Raw genomic sequence first — 13,626 nt, forward strand, 5'->3', positions numbered from 1 at the left:
AGCCACACCAAACCATGGCTCAATATCTCTGAACCCCCGATGAACAGAGGATTCTGCTCCCCTTTTCACAGGCGCAGATCTGCAATCCAGAGTGTCAGTCTTCTCACTCAAAAATAAGAGTGATCTCCTCAAAGCACCACCTTCTCAAAACAGGGTTTTGTCCACTGAAATAACTCTAGACTCCTCTGAGATACAAAGTCATGTTTTGAAAAGCAACAGTGCAGCAAATTCAATTAACTAATCGAGTCTCTCTTCTGCTTGGGCACCATGGAAGCAAGACTTCCCAAATCCCATCCCTGAGATGTGGCATGTTATTGATGAGGTGTGCTGCTGCAACCCTTCCAGTGTGATTTACTGGGTCTGCCCCCAGCCTCCCCTTCTTCAGGCCTCCTGGAGCAGGGAGTCCTGCACCAAGCATGGCATGCTCCAGAAAACCAGGAAATCTACCCTGCTCTTAACTTGAACCTCGGTAGAGGCTGGAGGGAGTTGGAGAAGATGGGAGTAAACCAAGCCAGAGGCAAACAGTAGCTCTTTAGAGGAATAAACCACTCGTCAGCCTGTCGTGATTGATAAGTACATCTGCCAGTCCCCACCTGCTGTGCACATTCCTGGCATTTCTATCAGCAGCATTTTTTCCCCAACTGCTGCAGAGGAGATTTAAAGGAAGGGAAACAGGCCCCAGCTTAAACAAAATGAAGAGATACCAGGCCAGTTTTCTTGCATCACACTGGGCAATCTGCTGAAGGGGTTTATTGCAGGAGCCCTTGAAGGTTCAGAAACTTGTAATGGGTGTTGCGTGCTCACCTTTGCTCTTTCCTGCCATCATACCTCTACTAAGTTCCTGGCAGATAAAGCAGGGGGCTCCAAAGAAGTCTCTGCAGCCTCCAGCCACACAGCCAAAGTAATTTTCTGCACTGGTCAACCACTCCCTAGAACACAAGGGAGATAAGGGTGAAAACACACCGATTTCTCCAAAAGAGAGACAGCTCTGCTGCCTTCCCTGCAGCTGTTGAGCATGGGCAGCAGGGAGAGCAGGCAGGACAGCTGTTTGGAACAGCACCAGATACTGCTGGGAGGGCAAGAGCAGGAGTTTAGTTCTGGTTTTTAGTCCTGCACATGGGCTAGGAGTTTCTCCTTTTCATCATTAGTTTTAACACGGTGAGAAGGTGATGGAAAATAAACAGGTACAATTATAGCAGAGGGTGGAACATGAACCTGCTTGTTATCAGAATAGGAAAAAGCAGCTCTGAGGAGCTCTTAAGAGATTCAGTGTCTAAGTTCCCAACCTCTCTGTCAAACTAGATCAAAATTAGCTATTAGGATCAAGTTTATTAGAACACATACCCATACTGAAATCCTATCAGGCTGGTTGCTGCAAGGAGCCAAGGCAAAGTCGCGTTTCTGGAGTGCCCCAGCACCCATCTAAAGTGATCTCCTTTCACCGAAGGATGAACTCGCACACAACTGCAAACAAATCTATGAGGTTTTACTTATTTCCAGTCTTTGGGGAAGGAGGGAGGAGGCAGCAGGAAACAATTGCAGCTTTCCCCACGCCTGGAAGATGAGCAAAATGTGAACAAAGTTTTGATTTCAGCCCAGGGTGGATATTTCCATGGCAGGCAGCACCACTCCTGCAGGCAGAGAGCACAGCAGAGCCTTTCTAAAATCAGGCAGATTGCGATACAAAATCTGACTGACCCTGGACGCTTCTGGGGAAGAGCCCAGTCCCAAGACCTGTGGCTTCGAAAGGACACCCCAAACCCTGGGAGCACCAGCCACTCCTCTGCACACAGTTTTTGAGTGTATTTCCCAAAGCTGCCACACTCACATGAAGGAGCCCAAAGTTAGTGGTGGTGAGGAGAAGGGGAGGGCAAGCCAGGGGTGAGCAGTGTTTGATTAGCCAGCTAATGCGTGCAGCTGTCCTCCGGTTTTACGGCCCTTGGAGGAAATTTAAACAGGAACTTTCTATAAATTAACTGCCCATAAAATGAGCATGTTTTCTCAACGCACCAGAAGGTCGGGAAAGGTCTGCTCAGCCCCCCGTTCCCAGGACACGGCCAACAGCCTCCACAGTTGCTGTTTCTCTTTCTGAAGCACGAGAACGTGGATGGAGCCCGTGCAGCAGTGAGCTGGCAAAAGCACGCTCACAGAGCAATCAGAGTCATTCTCCATTCACAGCAAACTAATAATTTGTCTTCCCCCTAAAATCCCCAATGCAATCCAGATGTCTAAGTAGTCTTTGTCCCAGAAAACAAACTATACCCTGGCCTCGGAGAGACGGCTCCAGCTCTACTTGCCAAAGTCCTTGCAAGGCTGTTTATTCTGCAGGAGCAACACACACATTGATTTCAACTCCTGCCAGGTCTCGAGGCTGCAAGCGATAAGGTGGTTATGGACACTCTCCCCCAACCCTTCTGGTTTCCTCTTCCTCGAGAGGATTATTTAAGAGTTGCCCTTAGGGATATTCTGTTGAAAAAATGCACCTGACATGTTCCCAGTTTTGAGGAAATCAGGAGGATGGGAAAAGCCAGGGTGAAGCCAATGCAGCAAACATGGGACATAAAAGAAATAAAGCAAATTGCTCAAGGGTGCACGAGGAGGACAAGTATGTGTGGTCACCCTGAGCCACAGGAGGAGAGGCCCTGTCACCAAGGACCCTGGGAAGGGCTGTTTCAGCAGGGGACAGGCTGGATCATCCCAGGAAAGGAAGAATGAGGCATTTGGCAGAAGGGCTGAATTCCTCTGGCAACAAAGGTTAAGCACACAGCTGCACCTGTCCCGGGGAAAGGGACCCATGCCAGGTGGGGAAGGAGATCATAGCCTCCCCAGCATCCTGCTCTGGAACTGTCAGGCAAGAGCAGCAAGTTTCCTGCGGTAGGGGGTCAGCACAGAGCCCTTCTGTCACACTGGCTCTCCCAATCTGCTGGCAGCAGCCACGGGCTGCAGCACGCCAGGGAAAAGCTGTCCAAAACACCTATGGAAATGTTTGGAAGAGCTGTAAATAGAGTTTGGAAAACAAAGCTGACCAGCCACACAACTCTTCCAGGAATATATTAAGTGTTAGTGTAGTTGCATTCCAGTCCCTGAATATATTTTCTATAAATAAGTATTTTAAATCACTTTGTTTCAAAATTTATTATATTAGTCAAGTGCAGTGCAATGCTTAGAATCATTTTTAGGTCTTTTTTAGGTGCTTTTCTACAAACACATTTATTCTGTATTGTAACATCAGGTCTCTACCAGTACATCACATTCTGTGGATTAAAATATCTTTATTCACAAACCAACAACAATGGGTTTCTTTTCAAATCTACCTTTTTTTTTTTTTACCTGTTTTTACAGGCCAATAAGCAAAAGAAAATACACCAGTAACTCTGCATGCAAAGTAACTCTCTCAAGAACTAGGTATTTTTGTCATTGACAAAGCCACAGTACGTTCCACTGGCAGCAATTTCTGGGAGCTCCGTTTGAGCAGTGAGCATGGCTGCCAGGACACAAGTACTGCACAGAACAAGCCAACTACACTGCAGACATGCCAAAGCTCCCCAAAGGCCCTGCTCCTCTAAAGACACTGCAAAGAAGCATGCACAGGGAAAATGGATCATCCTGTGTCCTAACCTGGGTATCCTGTCTACACACAGACCTCAACTCGTGCACTTCAACCCAAACACACTGCATTCACAGGGATATTGAACCCACTTGCAGAAGGGAAAAATCCAGACACAGCAGCTGTGCTTTTGGAAGGTCCAAAGCATCAGCAAACAGCAGGGTATGGCTAAGGGCAGATCCTGCTCCCCAGCACCCACGCCATTACGGATACAGGTCCTTGAGCACCAGATACCAACCAAACACAGCTTAACCTTCAGAGCACAGACTTCCACTGGCTCTTTACAGTACACAAATATTAATATTGACAAATAAATTCAGGTCTGCTTAATCCAAAACACACAGCGCTGTGGCCAAGCTTGCGTTTTGTTTGGAGAACAGGCCAGACACTCCGAGCCTGGCTGCCTTACCTATTTTTGAAAGCCAGACTTAAGTCAACCGAACAGATAATAACCAAGCTGAAAGCCCAGTCCTCACCACAAACCCCTCCTGCTCATCAAGCTCTTGAAACTGAGAGGGGGAAAACACCCCCGGGGTACTGCAGTTATCTCCATCAGTGCTGTGGGGAGCTGGGGAGAACACATGCTTGCCAGGCCAGGTACCTGGGGCAGGTAAGTGCCTGTCAGTGTTCCTCACCACTATCAGCTAAATCAGCTTAGAGGAGCTCTGTGACTGCTCAGCAGGAACAGGGCTACATGACCCCTCTATCTCCTTTTCCATCCTTACAGCTTAGGCTGTAAATTCTTCAGGGACAGATGTAACCAGAGGTCCTGATGGAGCACTGCTGGCCATGGCTAGTTGGGACCTTGCAGGGAGCCATAGCAGCAGTTCCAATAGCTCCAGGGTAAGGATGCTGGGTAAACCTAAAAACCGTGAAAAATGTTAATTTCCTGCACTGGTATGCAGATTGCACCTAAGAAACTGCTTAATTGGACATGGGGAAAAGAATCAAGGCTGAAGTGCAGTATTTGTATTAGAGATTTTTGTCTATGGTGTAGGGTAGCCAACACACACCACAAAAATGTAGGGGAGCTTTGGGGTGTGGAGACTTGTGAGGCCACTGAGGTGACACCAAGTCATATAAGGCTGAGAGATGAAACTTCCTATGTAGCACAAACACCAGGTTTGGGTACGGATGCAGCAGAGTTCAAAGCAATGAGCAGAAAGTAATACAGGGCTGGTACATGGGAGTCTGGGCAGAGACAGGGAGGGACAAGGGCAGTGAAGAGATGGATTCTGAAATAGGAAAAAATGGAGAACAAGGTGTAAGAGAACAAAGGAGAGTCAACCTTCCTGTTGTAAGAGGAGGGGCACCTACAGACAGCCATGACCCCAAAGAACAGACTGAACCCCCCAGGATGCCAGGGAATGCCCCAGACAACCTGTTGCACTCTCCACCTGGTCTGTGGCCAAAAGACTTGCTGTGGGAGGGCAAACTGCAGTGGACTTGCACACTAACAGAGTGGCATGGGAGGGAAGGGCGACAGACCTGCCATTCAGCAGCGGTGCCATTTGTCAGATTTAGCAGTAATAATGATGAGCTTTAGAATCCTAAGTGTGCAAAATGCTCTAACTGGAAATTAGTACCCGTGCTGTTTATTAGAGAATCAATTAAACAGTCAATAACTCGACTGGCTTCTTGGTGGAGTGCTGCTTCACCATAAACACTGCAGCCTCTTGGATCAGCTGCAGCTCCAGCCTGCACCCCAAAGGGGCTGGATCAGCCTGGGGCTCAGCAGGATCCCCCAGCCCAGAGGTCAGGACTGGCTGCTGACCAGGCACCTCAGTGGTGAGGTTAAGCCTGCGTGGGCAGAGACAATCTGGGCTGCTTGTGTTACACATTTGCACAACGCTGACCTACTGCGGAACACCGTGCACACCACCACCACAGAGTGAACACACCACTAGCCACACTTTTAATTACTTCTAGTAATAAACTGGGATAAAGAGCTTAGAAGCTGGAAGTGCCTGTGTAAAGCACACCTACAATTAAAGGGACACTACTCAACCACACAACGTCAGCAGGAGCAGAGAGTTGGCCATGCAGAGACAGGGACAGGGCCCTCCATGCATCCTCCCACTCTTGGAGCAGGACTGACCTAAATCCTTCCCTTTTCAGACTCCAGTGGCAGGAGGAAAATGAGCCGGTCTCATTAATTTCACCTCCTGCTGCCTGGTGAGCTTGTCTGCAGCAAAAAAAAAATATTCAAAGCTATGTTGGTGACCTGGCAGCTCAAACCTTCTGTGGAGCAGGAGGCACAAATGACCTGCTGCAGCATTGCTCACCTCATGGCCAAGCTCTGCTCTCACCCCCAGAGCTCCTCAAGATATTCAGCTGTGGACTTTTTACAGATGCAGTTAGGACACCCAGCAAGGGAACTGTTCCTCTGCAGGGCAGTTGATGCAATAGAAGGGCACGTAGTCCATGGACAGCTGGTGGCTCAGAAAAGACTTCTCTGGTATGCAGGAGACCCCGAGACTGGCACACTGCATGACACAGGCAACTCCTCCCTGCAGCTTCCTCAGAGCCTCACTGGAGCCAAGTACACCGGGGCACCCTATTTTCCTGTGATTTCCAGAGTTCAAGTTGATTTTTTAATCTGACAGTAACAGTAGAAGACTATAAAAAAAACCCACAGTGGCCTGAGCAGCTCTGGAGTCTAAAATAAACATGCCAAGCCCTATTTGTGATGGAGTAAAAATAGCTTGTTTCTCATACCTTCCCAGGACCTCTGGTTCATACACAAAAGCTTCACAGGTTAACTACAAAAATATCAGATGTGCAAGGAATGGCTTGATTTGAGCTTTGCACTGTTTGAGGAGTTCAGAAAACCACCTCAGCCCTGCAGCGAAGGGATGAACCCTCAAAGCTCCTCTCCCGCCCAGGGCTAAAGGCCAGGCACTGCCATTTCCCTTTAATAGAAACCACTGTCCTTCTGGAGAGAAAAAAATCCAAACAAAAAAAATCCACAAACGTCACTGGAATTACATCTTGTGTTCTTTCTTGGCTGGATACTTTGAAAATGACACTTATTCCAAAGAGCACTAACTATAAAATCTAGTGCAGAGCTGTGCTGCAGCCGGGACAGGCTCCCTGGGAAGCAGAGCAAGCGCAATCAGTGTCGGCATCAAAAGGAGAAGGCAGACTGGCTGGTCTGTCTCACCGTAAGAAGCACCACTTCATAGCCAGTTCTGCTAAATTAACTTTTTTCCAGGGCCTAAATGTATCTCACCTGGCACCTGTGATGCCCCTGAAGAGATCAGAAAAACAAGACCTGGGAGGGAAGCACGGCAGGAAAGCCGTCACGACGCCGAGTTTAATCATTACATCATTTCTAATGACAGCTCCGCTGGACCCACAAGTGAGCACCAACCTATTTATGACTAGGGCTTAAAAAAAGGGCCAGAATCTGCAATGCATCTGAAGCCTGCTGGTATTTATACAGGCACTAAAAGACACCCAGGGAAAAGCCAGGCGTGCATGTCCCCAGCCCTGAGGGCCAGGCTTGCAGGAGCAACCAGCCCCAGGAGCCTTCCCAGAAACAGCCGGCACATCTCCCTACAAGGCAGTCCTGCCGGGGGCACATGCAGCTGTCCATCTGCCTCAGTCCAGGAGCACACACCAGCCTTCAACCCAGCCCAGACAACACAAGGCAAGGCACTGGTGCTGTGGGACCCCCAGGGAGCACCTTCACCAGCCACACCCACCACCCTGCTCAGGTTCCAGGGTCACCCTTAAAATTCATCTTCAGAAACCTGGGCTCAAACTGAGGAGGCATAAATTAAGCAGCAATTTGGGGCTTTGGGTGAGATGCAGAGGCATCTCCAAAGAGCTCTTAGCACAGCCACACTTATTTTAAGTGACAGGGACAAGAAAAACAAATCTGCTTGCTAAAGACTCAGTTTAGCAGGTCACATTGAAAAGCCCAACATTTGCACTTTAGGTTATGTTCTTAACGGTGCCCACATCATATTGAAGGCCAGCATCTAGTGACACCTGATCATGGGTCCCTGAAGTTTCCATCTCTTGATTAAAGTCACTCTTGCACTTTGTCTTGAGTCAAAGACTTCAAGAGATAGAAAAGCCACTAGTCTCACTCTAGTTACTTCTCTCTGTTACTAAGCACTCTAGCAAGTAAATAAGGAAAAACACACCCCTTTCCCAGGTTTTACATTGTCTGGCTGCCTCCTCCTCTTGTCAGACAAAGACTTTCATCATTTATGGTTAAAATTGTTTCAGAGAACAAGGAGAGCGATCTGCAGCTTTCCAGCCCTCTTGTCCCACCTGCCTACACACTGTCACTGAATGGTCACCTCACCAGATGCTTCAAGGTAAAAATCACAGCTTATCTTATTTACATCAATATTTGGTGTTAGCTGTTACATAAACACCGCTGCTTTTGGAGGAGGCTTCTCTAGTCTCTTCAAGTCTCCTGCTCTCCTCACTTGCCATTGCTTCCCATTCTTTCAGCTTATTCTGAAAGGGCAGGACTCCCTGTTCCTCTTATCTGGTAGGCAGTGGTATGACAGCCCAGCCACCAAACATCTGACAAACCAATAACCTCACCTGCATGTGCAACCCAGGATGTCAGCTCATACTTCCCCCTCCAGTGCAGTGCATCATGCTTCCTTCCTACACCGGTGAACTCTTCCTCCTATTCAGTGGCCCACAGAGATCTCAAGGGATCATGCAACATGGGGCCTGCAAGTTTTATGCATCCTCCCATGTTGGCAAAGACTTGGAAAATCTACAGAGAAAGGAATGGCTGAGCTTTCTCCCTGCCTCTTCCTCACAGGGCAGATGTGCCCCAGCCTGCTTGAAGATCCACAGCAGCATCACAGGCAGCCTCATCATCATTTTAAGCTGGTGTAACTTCTCAAGGAAGCATTTCCACCTCTCCCATCCCACTCCTCTTTTCCGTTTGTGCTGGTATGAGAGTTACAGTGCACAGAGAAGTGGATGTGGGAACTGACACACATTAAAGGAATGCAACAAGAGACAAACAAGAGGCCAGCTTCCATCTGGCTCAGTTTCTGGGCTGGATGTGGGGTCTGCAGGACCACCTGTCTTTTCCCTTTCACCAGCACAAGGGAAAGGCAGGACCTCTTCTGCCAGCAGCATTTGCTCAAACCAGCTGAGAAGCTGAGCACACCAAGTCTGGACCCTGCAACAAACTGCTGGGCAAAAGCACTGCACAAAGACACCAAGGAAAACCCAAACAATTCCAAAGATAAAGAGAAATTAAACTGGGTTCAGCTGGACATCTCCCATTCATTTCCCACTATTGTCCTAACCAGCATCTAAGCAGCACACACTGAGAGCTACGGTCACCTCCCACAGCCAGCTGCATCCTGGTAGCAGGCAGAGCAATTCCCTTACAGCAGAAGGCTCCGACTGGATCTATTCCACATTAATAGTCTGCTCGAGCACTCCTGGGCAAACTGCAGCAAGCAGGCAAGTGACCTGACGCAGGTTTCTTTTCAGCCACTAAGCCACTTTAAAAGACATCTAAAAATACACGAAATGCTTTTCTCATGTGACTTTTCTAAGCGAGGGACTGCTCTGAAGCCTGCCAACCACAAATGGAACGAGACGCCAATGCAAGACCTCTTTTCCTGCACCAACAGCCTCTACACTGGCAACCTGTTGAGTCCAAGAGACCAGCTGAAGACAAAAACCTGGAGCATTATGCTTGGCAGTATCAGCTCCTGATGCAGCACTATTCTCCCCAAAGGGCTGTGCTTCCGTTCAGGATCACCACCCAAATGGGGAGCTGCAATGTTTTGCTGTGTTTCTGCTCCAGAAGGATCTTTACTAGCTACACCCAGAAGAGTTCAAACTTATACTCCTCCCCACCAAGCCTGAACTAAAAAATAACTTCCCAGCTCTGCTGACATAGGTAATTCTTCTCCACTGAGAAGAGGAGGTAAATGGGACAACTGTTTGCCTTCAAAAGTGCTTTGCAAATCAGCTCAGATGGCTGCTGCCACAAAGCCCAAGCAGGAGGACACTGGCCACTTCAGCTGATCCTCAAGCTCCTTAAGAGAAGATTTACATCACCAAGTTTCCCATGAAGACTCTTCCTCCACTCCCAGAGGGGAGCAAAAAAGCTCTTTAGAGATGCAGACCCGTGTGTTTATGAGCTTCTGTACATGCCAGCGTCTGCCTTGAACCTGAGTAGACACTGACACCGGAAAATGAAAGGTGTCTGCTCCTGGACGAGCTCAGGCTGCAGAGCTGAGCCATCTGCTTCTGCTGAAGCTGAGGGTGGCTCTTCCTTGCTCCAAACCAGACACCTCGCCGTGTGCCCAGGCAGCTCCAAGCTTTAGCTGACCTTTTCCAGTTGGCACAGCCTACGACTGCTGGTCCCAAACAGGGCTCAGAGTCAGCTGTGCAGAATTCACTAATAATCATCATCTTAGTCACTGCTTAAAGAAGAATCTCACCCCTAAACACTTGCCTAGGGCGTCGGCTTAGCCAGCCTTAATTCCCATATATGACCAGAAACGAGGACTTCAGCATGTGGAGCAATCCTTCCTGGGCTCCCAGCTGGAGTAACCGAGCCACACACTACACCAGTGCAAAAGACACTCCCAGGGCAGAGCTCTGCACCCAGCCTTGCTCTCCACGAGCTCCCTCATGCTGGTGGTGGATTGCTTTTGCAGCAGGATGTGAACTGACCAATCGTCACAAAACACAGGTATGTGTGGCCAAGGTGTGCCTTCAGAACTGCCCCTATCTGCAGTATCCTGACTTCATCTTAAATTCAGAAAAAATCAAACCCTAAATCTCACTGCCTCCTCTGTTCTCTGCCTTTCTTTGTGGCACAAGGGAGAAGGTGCCTCAAAGGATCTCCTGAAGCATCATATCAAGGCAAAGGTTTTGAACCAGCATGTGAACAGACGGTAAGAAATCCATAAAAAGTGCGAAGAGGCTTACCTGGAGTCGGCAGGATTAAGTTCCCTATACAAAGCTATGCACCTCCAGGGGAGGCTTTAGGGCCTGCCATTCAGGGAAGAGAAAAAGGCTGGAGGCTGCTGAGCTGGGTCACGCTGGAGCAAAGTGCACAGCACCAGGATGCAGCGCAGAGGTCTGCAGGAAACAGCTTCTTCCTGTGACGGCAGGACAGTACCACGACCCCTCTCCCCTGGGATACCCACAGGCCAGGCACAGCCAACTGCCAGACCAGGCTGAGCTCACACAGCCACGTCCAGTCGCCGAGGCGCCAGCCAGAGATGCACGGCCCTACCTGTCCTGGCAGGACCCGGCTCCAACAGGGAGAGCAGGAGCTGGAGGCAAGCAGCACTTGCACCACTCCCACCTGACCCAATGACTACAACGTTGGAGGAGCTTTGGTGGAGCTGCACAGAAGGAAGAGGAGGGTCAGCATTCCAGCTTTCAGGAATAATGGGTGTACAGTGCAATGGTACCGGTGCTGGGACGCTGGTTTGAGGGGAGGGTGGTGTCTGAACCACATCACAGGCTGGAACAGTGCTTCCAGAGTGCAGGAGCTCGTCCACCTCTGACTGAAGCTTTAAGCAAACCTTCTCACGCCCAAATAACCCATGGTAATCATGAAGTACTTCTCTCTGCCACGTTCAGCACACAGAATCGCACGTAACTTTTATCCCAGCTTATCACCATCACTGCACAGGGGAGCACCACTGCCTTCTCAAGGCTTTAATTCCTCAGTATATAATTCTACATCCTTGCCAGTAGCAAGTGAAGCCCTTTTTCATGTTAGCATTGACTACAAAGTTTTCATGAGGCTGTAAAGCCCTGTTCCTACACTTTTCTTACAGTTTAGTGCCAAGGGTTCATGGGCTTCGCATGCAGTACCATTACAACATGTTGCTTTAGTTTTTTCTGGACATTTCTGAAGATTTGTATTTATCTCAGCAATTGTCATTCTCAGAAGATCAAATTTTTTTTTACCTCCCTAGAGGCTGACCCCTGCTATTCAAACAAAATCTTATTCTAAGATGCAATAACATTTTCTTGAAAGAGCAACCAGCACAAAACATACAGACAAACAAAGCATTGGCTTTATAAACATCACTGGAAACACAAAATTCCCCACGTAGAGGACACAAAGTTTCGCATTTTGGCCTCACAGCTCACCCTGGAGAAGTGAACTGATACCATGGAAACACATACAGCACTATGGCACAGACCTTCATGCTAGATTGCATGACATTATCAGTCCAATCACTCAGTATTACTGCCATCAACACAAACATTAATGCCCAGCCTGAAAACCACCTGATCTGACCCGGACACTCATTAAAATAAGGCTGACTGCCCTATTCCTGATGCTCTATCCCACACAAGACGGACAGATCTGTGTTGTGACCATGCTGCAGAACATGTAGGACCTCTTACACACCCCATAAAACAGCTATTCTGTGCACAAACACCACACTGCAGAAGCTTTCAATGAACTGAAAGTGAGAATTAATGAAACAAATCAATTATATGAGTTGTTTGTGCCCATTAAGGTCAGTTGATGCCAGTACCTCTGCAATTATACTTTCCCACGTCTTAAAGCATTTGCTACGGTAGGAGAAAGGAAAGATGCCAACGAGTTTGAGGAGAAGATAGGCAAACGAGGTTTGGAATTTTAGGAAAAATACTAGAGGAAGATTCTCCCTTGGAATTGGCATAGTCCCACTCTTGTCTCCAGCCAGCCTTCACCTGTATCTGTAGAGGCAGAAGTCTGATTTTTAGAGAAAAAGAGACACAGCTACACTGATTCTGTGTAGCTTCCTGGTAGGATCCTATGAAGTTGAATTCAGAGAAGGTTTTAGAATAACCACCTTTTATCCCCTTAATGTAGGCCCCCAGGCACTATCATAAAAATTCCACTAGAAATATTTCCTTTGGGGTGGGGAAACACCATGCATGGTCTGTCATGCTGGAATCGGCTCCTACGGCACAGAGAGCTCACACTCCACTGAGGTCAAGACCTAAGCAGAAAGCCTAAGGGACACGAACAGGGAATCACTGCAGCCTCAAGTATGCCTCTCATTCCCCACCCAGAAGCCCACACCTGTGTAAAGCCTTCCTGCAGGAATCCCAAGTGCCACAACACAAAGATCACACCTTACATTTTAGCAATTCCTAGAGAAGAGCTGATGAAACTTCTTGTTATAGAGGGAACTCCCAGCTGGAGACCAGTACTGAAGAGCTGCTTTAGAAAAAGTTTATGGGAGAGGCACAGAAGCCACACTGGAAAAACTCACAACTATTTCCATCCTGATTAAAGTGGAATCTGTACAGCATCCTGGACTGCTGAAACCGAGCACTACAGACAGGGATCTTGGTCCCTCTCTGCTGCAACTGAAAAGTCCCAAAGAAGCCACGCACACAAGGAAATCCTGGAAGCTCTGGGAAGACATGTGTTTCCCAAAAAGCCTAGGAGAGTCCATCTGGGGGCAAGAGGGAATAGGCAGTCAGAGCCAGCCTAGCAAGGACCAGCAGCACAGTCCCCACATTGCAATCTGAGGTTGTGACAGTGGCACAAGCCTTTCACATCACGTATCAGGATTCAACACTCCAGTGGAAAACCAAACTAGCACTCAAGCTCATCCAAAAATCAATCCCTAGCCCTTGGGACTGATATAAAATGATCAGTATCTGCTACTGGAAACTCATCAAAATTACTGAATGCTAATCCTCACCCTTAAGGAACACACTTCACAGAAGATTAAGCTTTCTGAAGTCAAAATGCAGTCTAGTTCAAAAAAGAGAGAAGCCCATGTGAATTCAGCACACACATCCAGCACTCGTGTGGCCTGTAACTAAGCAAGAGAGCAAACTGAAACCTCCCCATAACCACTTCTTCACCCCCGAGGAGGGAGGGCAGGAATGCCGCTTGTCAGGTCCCTAACGAGGACTATCTGCACCATCAAGTACTGCAGGAAGGGGCTTCTGAGCCAGTTTGCTGGAATGCTCAGAGAAACCAGCATATAAAATATTTTAGAAACTGCCCAAGTAAACACTCTATGAATTGAGCCCTT

At 48.3% G+C, this 13,626-nt stretch overlaps 1 protein-coding gene across 4 annotated transcripts in view; it reads right to left on the bottom strand.

Moving 5' to 3' along the window:
* The window catches only part of DAG1 (dystroglycan 1), a 49,328-nt gene that overhangs the window by 30,865 nt on the left and 4,837 nt on the right, over positions 1 to 13,626 (bottom strand). The window contains exon 1 of one of the 4 annotated variants that reach the window (XM_069028332.1): positions 13,288 to 13,302. The exons of the other annotated variants lie outside the window; for them this stretch is intronic. The gene's annotated coding sequence lies outside the window, so the exon portion shown is untranslated. Of the gene's footprint in view, positions 1 to 13,287; positions 13,303 to 13,626 lie in introns of those variants that run through there. 4 annotated transcript variants of the gene reach the window in all.

This window comes from Aphelocoma coerulescens, chromosome 12 (genome assembly GCF_041296385.1).
Source record: "Aphelocoma coerulescens isolate FSJ_1873_10779 chromosome 12, UR_Acoe_1.0, whole genome shotgun sequence".
Classification (NCBI taxonomy): Eukaryota; Metazoa; Chordata; class Aves; order Passeriformes; family Corvidae; genus Aphelocoma; species Aphelocoma coerulescens.